We start from the raw sequence: 10,689 nt of genomic DNA, 5'->3' as shown, positions 1-10,689 counted from the left end.
TAGAACTTTGGTTATGTCTCTGCACCATTGCGCAGCACATGAGGCAAAAAGGCAATTGACATTAAAGAAGAGGTTGGATTTTCTTACATCTGGTCTCAGACCTTGAATGCGATGGGATATATTATGGGAGCCAGAGCGCAGAGGTCAGGTTTGATGTGCTTGTGGTGGCCAATATTGGTGAAAAGACACACTGCTGCATTTTATGCTAATTGTAGTTTCCTAAGGGCTCATGGTTTCAGGCCTGGATAAAATACACTGCTGTAATTGAGGTATATATTACTGAAGCAGGTCATCATTCATTTAGATGAAAAACAGATCCTGCCAGCTTAAGAACATAAGAATGGCCATACTGGGTCAGACCAAAGATCCATCTAGCCCAGTATCCTGTCTTCTGACAGTGGCCAATGCCAGGTGCCCCAGATGGAATGAACAAAACAGGTAATCATCAAATGACCCATCCCCTGTCGCCTAGTCCCAGATTTTGGCAAACGAAGGCTAGGGACAACTTATTGCTGCTCATGTAAAGTAAGATGTAAAATTATCTTTTCATTTACAACTGCATCAGGCAATAGATTCTTCAATACTATGGATTGTGTTTGTCAAGCACACATGAGAGCAATCTTGCTGTTGAAAGGATGCTAAATAGCCTTCCCGTATGGTACCACTGTCAGTGAAGATTATGTCCATTCCCACCTCCCTTCCCAACCTCTCCCATGCCACTCCTCCCCCTCTCAAAAGAAGTGGTTTGCCAATATAACTTAGATTTCATTTCTGGACAAAAGAGAGCTGTGAGTATTGCCTAAGACTGTATCTATCAGTAGGGCTGCTGACTGGCAGTTTTTTAATCCATAGCTTCTCTGTGTTCAAGTTTCAGTTGTTCAGCTCACAAGTTACACTTATGTTTAATACCGGAAGCCTTAATAAGTAACCCTATATCCAACAGTGGCTCTGCAAAGAGTATCTGATCCTCTCTTCATAATATAGGTATCCAGAGTGCAGACACTGATATAATACGAGAGAGAAAAAATAATCCCATTTGATTGCTTTAAACACCTACATCGATGCTTCAGGTAAGAAAAATCTGTGAAAACCTAAGACCCTATATGATCAGAAACTTTTAATATACAGAAGCCAGAGCCACCTAGTGATACGCAGAGTAATGTGGAAGAAATGCTGGTATATCTGGTTCTACCTAGTGCTGCCTCAGTGAGCCTAGCCCTAACATTTATCCAGCAAGCTGATTTTTCAGGATCCATCTCCAAATCAGAACATGAATCGCCTGTCTTCCGTTACCAGAAGCTGAAGAAAACAAAACAGAAACTATGTTACAAGTGGCAACCTTGATCACCTGCTATAAGAGTTTTGGGTGGCTCTTCTGGGAGTAATGGCATTCTTACCATTATTCCCCAACTCTTCCACTTTAGCAGCTTTGTTTAAAGGACTCTCTTGTATGATTTCTCTCCAGCTAAGTCAGTGTTGTTACATCCGGGATGCAGATGCCCCTGTTAATGGAATGATACGTTAAACAGAAACATTTGGCCACTGACTCAACGCTTCCATTTTAATAACTTTTGCGTAATAACGGAGATGGTTATAAAATAGACTCTTATACCCTTTCCTTTCATGTTGACGTAACTGAGGGTTCTGAGACTTCATTTGGCTCTGTGCTTGATTTTGCTTTAAGTAGGGGAAGTATTCTATGATTAGCAGCACTTCAAAAAACCCTTCCCTTTATGATTGCAAACTAGGTGCTACATTTCCAGACAAGTGGATGCTGATTAGGAGAACTTTAACCACACACTTACACAAAATCAAAATTTACAGGATTACTGGAAGAAAGATGCCCAGATGAGAAGACTTTGAATAATACAAGCATTCTGCTGAGTACTTTTTAATCTTTTATTCTTTATTTGCAGGACCCTGTATGAAGTCTGACTTTACAATCTCTTTCCTTACCGATATTACTTTCCATTGGGCAAACACTGACATTTCTCTCCATTTCTCACTGGGCTTGAAATTAACATATACATTTTCTTTTTAGATCTTTGCTTGTTCACCAGCACCTTTGAGGATATCAGAAATGGAGGGAATTATGTCTGTTGGTGCAGGCGTTGTACTCTTAAATATGACATTCATCAGGTGGATTTTCTCAGGCAGAAACTTTATACACTAAGAGCCAAGTAACAGAGAAATTAAGTTAAGATTTTTTTTAAAAAAAAAAGCGCTCATTGGGTTGTAGGATTCTAATTGAAAAGAGGTCAGGATCCTCAGCTGGTGTAAACCAGAGTAACTCCATTGATTTAAATGCAACTACACTGTCAGGAATGAAACAGAGAGAGTTAACTAGGTCTTTGAGCAATAACTTCACTGTTTCAAGAACTATCACCCAGATGACTGGGTTTCACTGCTTCCCCACCTGGAATTTTCAAATAATAGTGCCACCCATGCCACTACCTCCCAAAGCCCTTTATTCTCCAACTATGGGTTTCGCCCAAACATCCCCACGGGATATCTGGTACCCGCTTTCACAGACTTGACTGCTCACCTCTGCCAAGTACATCTAGAACTGAAGGAACACCTAGCATCTGCCAAGGAGGCGTACAAGCATCACGCCAATCAGGACCACCAAGCCACCTGTGATCTTGCTGTCGGAGACATCTTTTGGCTCTCCACCCAGAATTTTAGGTCAACTCGCCTGTTGGCTAATCATCCTGATGTACAGGAAGAATAGCAAATATGGCAAGCGACCAGCTTGGCTTAACAGAGAAATCTTCGGTGAGCTTAAACACAAAAAGGAAGCTTACAAGAAGTGGAAATTTGGGCAGATGACTAGGGAGGAGTATACAAATATTGCTCAAGCATGGAGGGGTGTAATCAGGAAGGCCAAAGCACAACTGGAGTTGCAGCTAGCAGTGTATGTGAAGGGTAACAAGAAGGGTTTCTACAGGTATGTTAGAAACAAGAAGGTGGTCAGGGAAAGTGTTGGACCCTTACTGAATGGGGGAGGCAACCTAGTGACAGATGATGTGGAAAAAGCTGAAGTACTCACTGCTTTTTTTGCCTTGCTCTTCACAGACAAGGTCAGCTACCAGACTGCTGCACTGGGCAGCACAGTATGGGGAGGAGGTGAGCAGCCCTCAGTGATGAAAGAACAGGTTAAGGACTATTTAGAAAAGCTGGACATGCACAAGTCCACGGGGCCAGATCTAATGCATCCGAGGGTGCTGAGGGACTTGGCTAATGTGATTGCAGAGCCATTGGCCATTATCTTTGAAAACTCGTGGCGATCAGGGGAGATCCCAAACGATTGGAAAAAGGAAAATATAGTGCCCATCTTTAAAAAAGGGAAGAAGGAGAATCCGGGGAACTACAGACCGGTCAGCCTCACCTCAGTCTCTGAAAAAATCATAGAGCAGGTCCTCAAGGAATCCATTTTGAAGCACTTGGAGCAGAGGAAAGTGACCAGAAACAGTCAACATGGATTCACCAAGGGCAAGTCATGCCTGACCAACCTGATTGCCTTCTATGATGAGATAAATGGCTCTCTGGATATGGAGAATGCAGTGGACGTGATATATCTTGACTTTAGCAAAACTTTTGATACAGTCTCCCACAGTATTCTTGCCAGCAAGTTAAAGAAGTATGAACTGGATAAATGGAATTTAAGGTAGATAGAAAGCTGGCTAGATCATCAGTCTCAATGGGTAGTGATCAATGGATCGATGTCTAGTTGGCAGCCAGTATCAAGCGGAGTGCCCCACGGGTCGGTCCCGGAGCCAGTTTTGTTCAACATCTTCATTAATGATCTGGATGATGGGATGGATTGCACCCTCAGCAAGTTCGTAGATGACACTAAGCTGGGAGGAGAGGTAGATACACAGGAGGGTAGGGATAGTGTCCAGAGTGACCTAGACAAATTGGAGGATTGGGCCAAAAGAAATCTGATAAGGTTCAATAAGGACAAGTGCAGAGTCTTTCACTTAGGACAGAAGAATCCCATGCACTGCTACAGGCTGGGGACCAACTGGCTAAGCGGCAGCTCTGCAGAAAAGGACTTGGGCATAAGAGTGGACGAGAAGCTGGATATGAGTCAACAGTGTGCCCTTGTTGCCAAGAAGGCTAATGACATATTGGACTGCATTAGAAGGAGCATTGTCAGCAGATCAAGGGAAGTGATTATTCCCCTCTATTTGGCACTGGTGAGGCTACTTCTGAAGTACTGCATCCAGTTTTGAGCCCCCCACTACAGAAAGGATGTGGACAAATTGGAGAGAGTCCAGCGGAGGGCAACAAAAATGATTAGGGGGCTGGGGCACATGGCTTATGAGGAGAGGCTGAGGAAACTGGGCTTATTTAGTCTGCAGAAGAGAAGAGTGAGGGGGGATTTGATAGCAGCCTTCAACTACCTAAATGAGGTTTCCAAAGAGGATGGAACTATGCTGTTCTCAGTGGTGGCAGATGACAGAACAAGGAGCAATGGTCTCAAGTTGCAGTGGGGGAGGTCTAGGTTGGATATTAGGAAAAACTATTTCACTAGGAGGGTGGTGAAGCACTGGAATGGGTTACCTAGGGAGATGGTGGAATCTCCATCCTTAGAGGTTTTTAGGGCCCAGCTTGACAAAGCCCTGGCTGGGATGATTTAGTTGGGGTTGGTTCTGCTTTGAGCAGGGGGTTGGACTAGATGACCTCCTGAGGTGTCTTCCAACCCTAATCATCTATGATTCTAAGTTAGACCACCAATATCTAGCCCTGTTTAGGATTCTGGAATGAATTAACCCGATGGCATGCAAGTTGCAGTTACCTGAATCCCTCAGGTTCCACATGTCTCTCCTTAAAGCCCTTCACTGAGAACCCATTCCTGTCCCACTCTGCCAATCCCGCCTATCACTGTCCATTGACAGGAAGAGTACTTGGTTCACAATGGAGTGGGGGAACTCCAGAACTTGGTAGGCTGGGAAGCTTACAGCCCTGATGAATGATCCTGGGAACCAGTGGAAAATAGCCACACCCTACAGCTGCCTAGTTGCCAGGCAGCTAATGAGTGCAGCTGGGCCACAGCAGCACCACCAGATTGGCTAAGGCAGTAGGGTGGCTTGTTTTTAAGCCCAGTAGTTGCAGAGGATCAGCAGCTGCTCAACGCACACGCCTATGGATTCTCTGTCTCCCTGTGCTTGCTTCACTCCAAGCCCTTCTCCTTACTAGACCCTGCCCTACACCCGGCCTTGTTCCAGACCTCTCTCAGCCTTGCTCCTGTTTTGGAACCAGCCCTGCTCCTGCTTTCCCTCAAGCCGGCTAATCCAGTTCCAACCCCCAGCTCTGATTCCTAGCTCCAACTCTGTCTTGCCCCTTAGCTCTGGCATTTGGCCTCCGATTTCAATCTGGCCTTTGGTTCCGATCCCTGGCTCTGACTCTGCCTTGACCATGGGCTCTGGCAGCCAGACTCTGAGAACTAGGCCTGAGTCCTGCGCCGACCATAGGCACTGACTCCATGGCTGCTCCAGAGCTGGAGCAACACAGAAAAAAAATGGTGGGTGCTCAGCACCCACAGACAGCCCCTCCATCACCTCCTCTCCCCTCCCCCAAGTGGCCCCACTGATCAGCACCTCCTATGCACCAGTGATCAGCTGTTCAGCAAGGTGCAGGAGGTGCTGGAGGGGAGGGGAAAGGAGCGAGGACAGGGGATGCTTGGGGGAGGGAGCAGAGCAGGGGCAGGAGGGGTGGGGTGGAGCAGGGGCATGGTTTGGGGGAACAGGTAGGGTGGGGGCAGAGTCAGGGAAGCATCCCCCAGCACATTAGAAAGTCGGTGCCTCTGGCTCCGACCACTAGGCCTGACTGCCTATGACCTGTTCTCCTGACATGTGCGCATTCACAGCAGCTGAGGATCTGGCCAAAACTTTTATCACCACTGACTTTTCTGGCTCTTCTGAAAAAGACTAAAGAATTAAACTGCGTTTCATCTGAGAATTCTTTATAATGTGCATCGGAGGCCCACTGTGCTAGGAGCTGTATGCACACACAGTGACAGGCAGTCCCTGTCCCAAAAAGCTTACAATCCACACAGATGAGACAGACACAGGGTGGGGGAAAGGATCTGACACACAAGCAGAGGCAGAGTGATGGTTTGCAAATGTCATTTTAATGCTACCACCAGGACTTTACTTTCGCCCCTCCCCCATTCTTTGGGTGTGGCTGAGTTGAGAAGAGATTAGCTAAATGGAAAGACAAGGGAAGGGAGAGAGGATGCTGAAGGAAGGGGGAGAATGGGGACAGGACAGGGAGGAAGAGAGAGAGAGAGGAGGATATAAAGGCGGGGGGAAGGGGGGGCGTGAGGCGGAGGTGAACAGCTGCCTGCTCCCACCAAGCCCCGTCCCTTCCCTCACAGGGAATCAGCAAAGGAGAGAGAATGTCCTTAATGAAAACTGTAGAAACAAGGCAGTGTCCATCAGTCCCTGCTGTAAGAACAGCCAAGGCTACTTCTGCATCTGCTCTGCCAGCTTGAGAGTGTCTCTGCCCCCCACCCTCCTTAAATATTTCTCTTGGCCCAGCCTGAGTGGCTAGGAATAGGGGGTGGGGGTGGAAGAATATCACATGTCCTAGTGTCCGGGAGGAGAGGGTGGTCCTGACTGGGCCCCATCCTTCTCCCTTCTGCTCCCAGGTTACTAAACCTTCCAAAATTGTGTCGGTGTAGATCACAACAGCTTCTGCTCACTATTTACACCTCTCTCTGTTCCAGACCTGCTGCCATAATGCTTCTCGGAGAACACTAACTTGCTGCAGTTAATTAATGCTGGTTTCACCCCTGTCAGCACTGTTTTTAAATAGAAGATTAAAACTAAAACTTTTCCTCAAATGAAGAAGAGCTAAACAAATTAATTCCACCTTCTCTTTTCTTTAGTCTCCTACTGCTTACACGTGTTGTTTCTCCTTTCTTCAGCTTACTCTCTTGAATTTGTCCTTTCTACCTGTCTCACCTTGTGCTAACGTTTATTCTCATATATTGAATATAACTGTTGCACTTTTCCACTGGAATGACTGTTCCTATGTAAACTGCTTTCAACTTCCTTAGAAGATAAACAATTCAATGTTCATTTTAAGGGTTTGTCCCAGAGCCAGCCAATGGAGCACAACAGAAAGTAGTGAGCTGGACCACCTCTTTTTTAGGGAAAATTCCAAGGAAGGGTCGATCTGGGGAAAGAAATCTCTACTATGATGTCTGTGAGGATCTTTTTACAGAAATCCTCCAATATAATCCCATGGAGGAGAGCAGAGGAGCTGGAAATTACATTTATCATGGTTTGTTGCAATATTTTCTATCTCTTCTTAGACTGTATTATCAGAGTGAGGTATTTTTATTAGCAACTCAATTTTTTTTAATTTTCATACTGCAATACTGCCCAGGGTACTCAATCAGGATCAGGCCTGATTGTGCCAAGCACTGTATGAACTCGTACAAAGTCACTCTCTGTCTGGAACAGTTTACAGTCTAAGACAGACATTACAAAAGAAACACTTACCACTTTGCCTTCAGCCACCTGAAACACATGGTTGTACTGTCTCCAAAGTAATTATATGGCACGCCTATATCCCTTGGGTATAAAGTACAAAAAATGGAATCCTGACAATTTTGTATAATTTAACAACTGATAACATTGATTGGATTTGCACTGGTACCTTTCGCAACAAACTTTTGGGGTTTTTCATGCAAAGTTAAAAGCTGTTATTAATTATACATGTCTCTTGCCAAATGAAAATGTAAAAACCTGGTTATCCTGTAGCTCCACTGAACTACTGATTTATTATGGTTTCTCTTCTGCATCTATCTGGTGTCAGTGAAAATAATAAGATGTGAAATCCTGTTTAGCTTCTCAGGGAAATTTCACATACAACAAGTAAAAGGAATGACCACCCAGAATAAGAGTGAGCCCTTATCCCTAGAATCAGTCCTGTTTTATTAGCAAAGAGTGAAGTTGAATGTGGGGTAAGTTGAAAAAGTAGAATGTTTATTAAACCCCATATACAGCTCTGTCCATGTGGCTGAGTTGCTTCCAGCCCCACTCCTCACATTCCCTGTTTTCCTGGTATCCGCTTAATAATAGTCCTTCCAGTGACTGGAGGCCCTCTGACTCCAATTCCACTCCAAGTCCCAAGGTAAAAATCTTTCTCCTTTCCTTTGGGAGCTCACTACCTCCCCAAACCCAAGTTCATGTATGGTTATGGTGACTCCCCAATTTTCATTGGAGATATTGTGTGTAGCTAGCCTATGCAAATGAAGCTCTATGGCAGCACTTTTCCATTTTCACCAATAGAGGGAGCAAGGAGTCTTCTTCAACCCATTCACAGGAGTGTGGGCTTTCGTTTTTCACAGGGGTGGCAGTCTTTACTGTACTGTACAGGGCCTCTTCTCTCCCCCTCCCCCAGCTGACTTCCAAAATGATCTTGTCATGCTGTCTGGAGTGGCTAACAACCAAGAGTGCCAGCCTGAGGGCAGACTTTCAGCAGCAGGGCAGACACCAAACAGCTGGTATGTTCTATAATTGGATTTCACCAACTCAGTAGCCAATGTGAACTCTTGGATCACTGTAACAGTTTTACCATGGAGTCACAGATAGACTGGAGAGCTCAAGAGGTCTATCTTACCACCCCAGCAAGCTGGACTTAGTGATAAATGATCACTTCCATAAAAAAAAATAAAAAATCACAAGATATTCAGGTTGCTCTCAGTCCCAAGAGACCAGTCACTTACCCCAGATCAATTTGTACCTTAGATCTCACACCAAAGACAACGCTGGTAGCCAATCTTATAGAACACTAATTAAGGATTTATTAACTAAGAAAAAGAAATGAGAGGGTTATTTACAGGTTAAAGCAAGCAACATATAGACACAAATATGTTCAGTTTATGGTTCCAAAAGATGACAGAGATGGAGTAATCTCTCAGCACTGAATGTCTTTTTAGGGCTAACCCAGGTTGACCCTGGGGATTTCTGCATTTTTGTTTCTTAGCTCCAGCCCTTGTAAGAGTCCAAACAGTGAAGAGATGAAAATTTTTCATGTCCGTTATCTCTATTTCCCTCTTCCAGAATTCAAGCTGATGGGATGCGCTTTCTCTCAGGCTATGTCTATACTTACAGTGCAGCAGCAGTGCAACTGCACCAGTACAGCTGTGCCACTGCAGTGCGTCTGGTGAAGATGCTCTCTCCTGTCAGCATAAAAAAACCTACCTCTATGAGCAGCATAAGCTATGTCAATGGGAGAAGCTCCCACTGACATAGCCCTGTGCACATGAGCACTTATGCCAGTGTTGCTCAGGGGGCGGAATATTCGCACCCCTGAGTGACATAAGTTTTGCTGGCATAGGCTGTGGTGTAGACATAGCCCCACATAGCGCCTTCATGGGTAGAAGAGGGCCATTAAACCAGCCTTTGTCTTGTGATGTTCCACAATGACCTACTTAGTCTTGAAAGCTTTTCTGGATGGGCAGGGGAACCACTTTTCCTGCCTAGGTTCACAAGTTCAGAGCAGACATTTTTACAATTATAAAGCAAAAACCTTACACATTACCCTATAGCACAGGACACAGACATGACAAGTAAGATGAATACATGCAGCAACTTACAGGCATTTCATAGAGACTAAACACATTTTGACAAGTTCAACATCTATCTTGAACAATAGGTGAGCTGGTCTGGTTTCCAGCTATGAATTTGTCAGTGCTCAGCAGATACCTACAGACTTGGCAAGAGCTGGCACCAGATCTACCAACATCACAGATCCCAAGAGTTTTGGGCTGTGGTTCCTTTAACTTTCCTCGCTTCTGCTACATTTGGCTAGTGAGACCCCACGAGTGCCTAGTGAATTCCACCAACACCACTCCCAATAGAATGGAGATGTGCTGGGCTGGATACTGATCTCACATCACTTTTACTCCAGTGTAAGTCACTGACTTTAATGGAAACATTTCCAGTTTACATCAGTGTGAGATCAGAATCAGGCCCAAACAATCAACTCTTAGGAAGCCAGTATGGAGGGCAGTGGCAGCTTGACGTGTTTAATGAGATTGTCAGTGATGAGTCAAATGGAGAGATTGCCCCTTCAGAATCAGAATTAGCCTCTGTTGCTGCCAAGCTCAGGAAACCCAAAGGAGCTTGGTTGGGCCAGCAAACACAAAGGCTAATTTGGCTGCACAGGCCCCTAACATAACAGCTGACAACTAATTGCCATTCTGCCTTTAAATGAAGGTTGTGCACCATTTAAGTCAATTAACAAAGAAGCCTACTGTTGCCTTATTTGTCATTTACTTATGTAACAGACTTTAGATGACCGTGTAACACAGTAGTTCACCGATTCACTGCAATGTTCTCTTATATTTAGCACTATTAGCAGCTATTTGAGAAAAACTACTGCTTCCTTTAGAAAAAAAATCATTTAATGTGCTGTAAAAGAGTCTATATTTTTCCCCTTCACGAAAAGGATGAATGTAACATTTTGATCTCCAATGCAATTAAAAAATAGATATATAAATACAAAAGCACCCATTTATTTGTATGGGTGGTTTTCGACTCTGTAAAAGACTGTTTATTCTTTACATTTCACGAGCTGGATAAAATTGTGCCAGCTTTCTAAATGTTAATAAAGTACATACACTGTATGAAACACTACATTTCCATATGACTTTTCAATGCCTAAAAA

This window comes from Chrysemys picta, chromosome 1 (genome assembly GCF_011386835.1).
Source record: "Chrysemys picta bellii isolate R12L10 chromosome 1, ASM1138683v2, whole genome shotgun sequence".
In the NCBI taxonomy this organism is placed as follows: Eukaryota; Metazoa; Chordata; order Testudines; family Emydidae; genus Chrysemys; species Chrysemys picta.
This window is presented reverse-complemented; position numbering follows the sequence as displayed.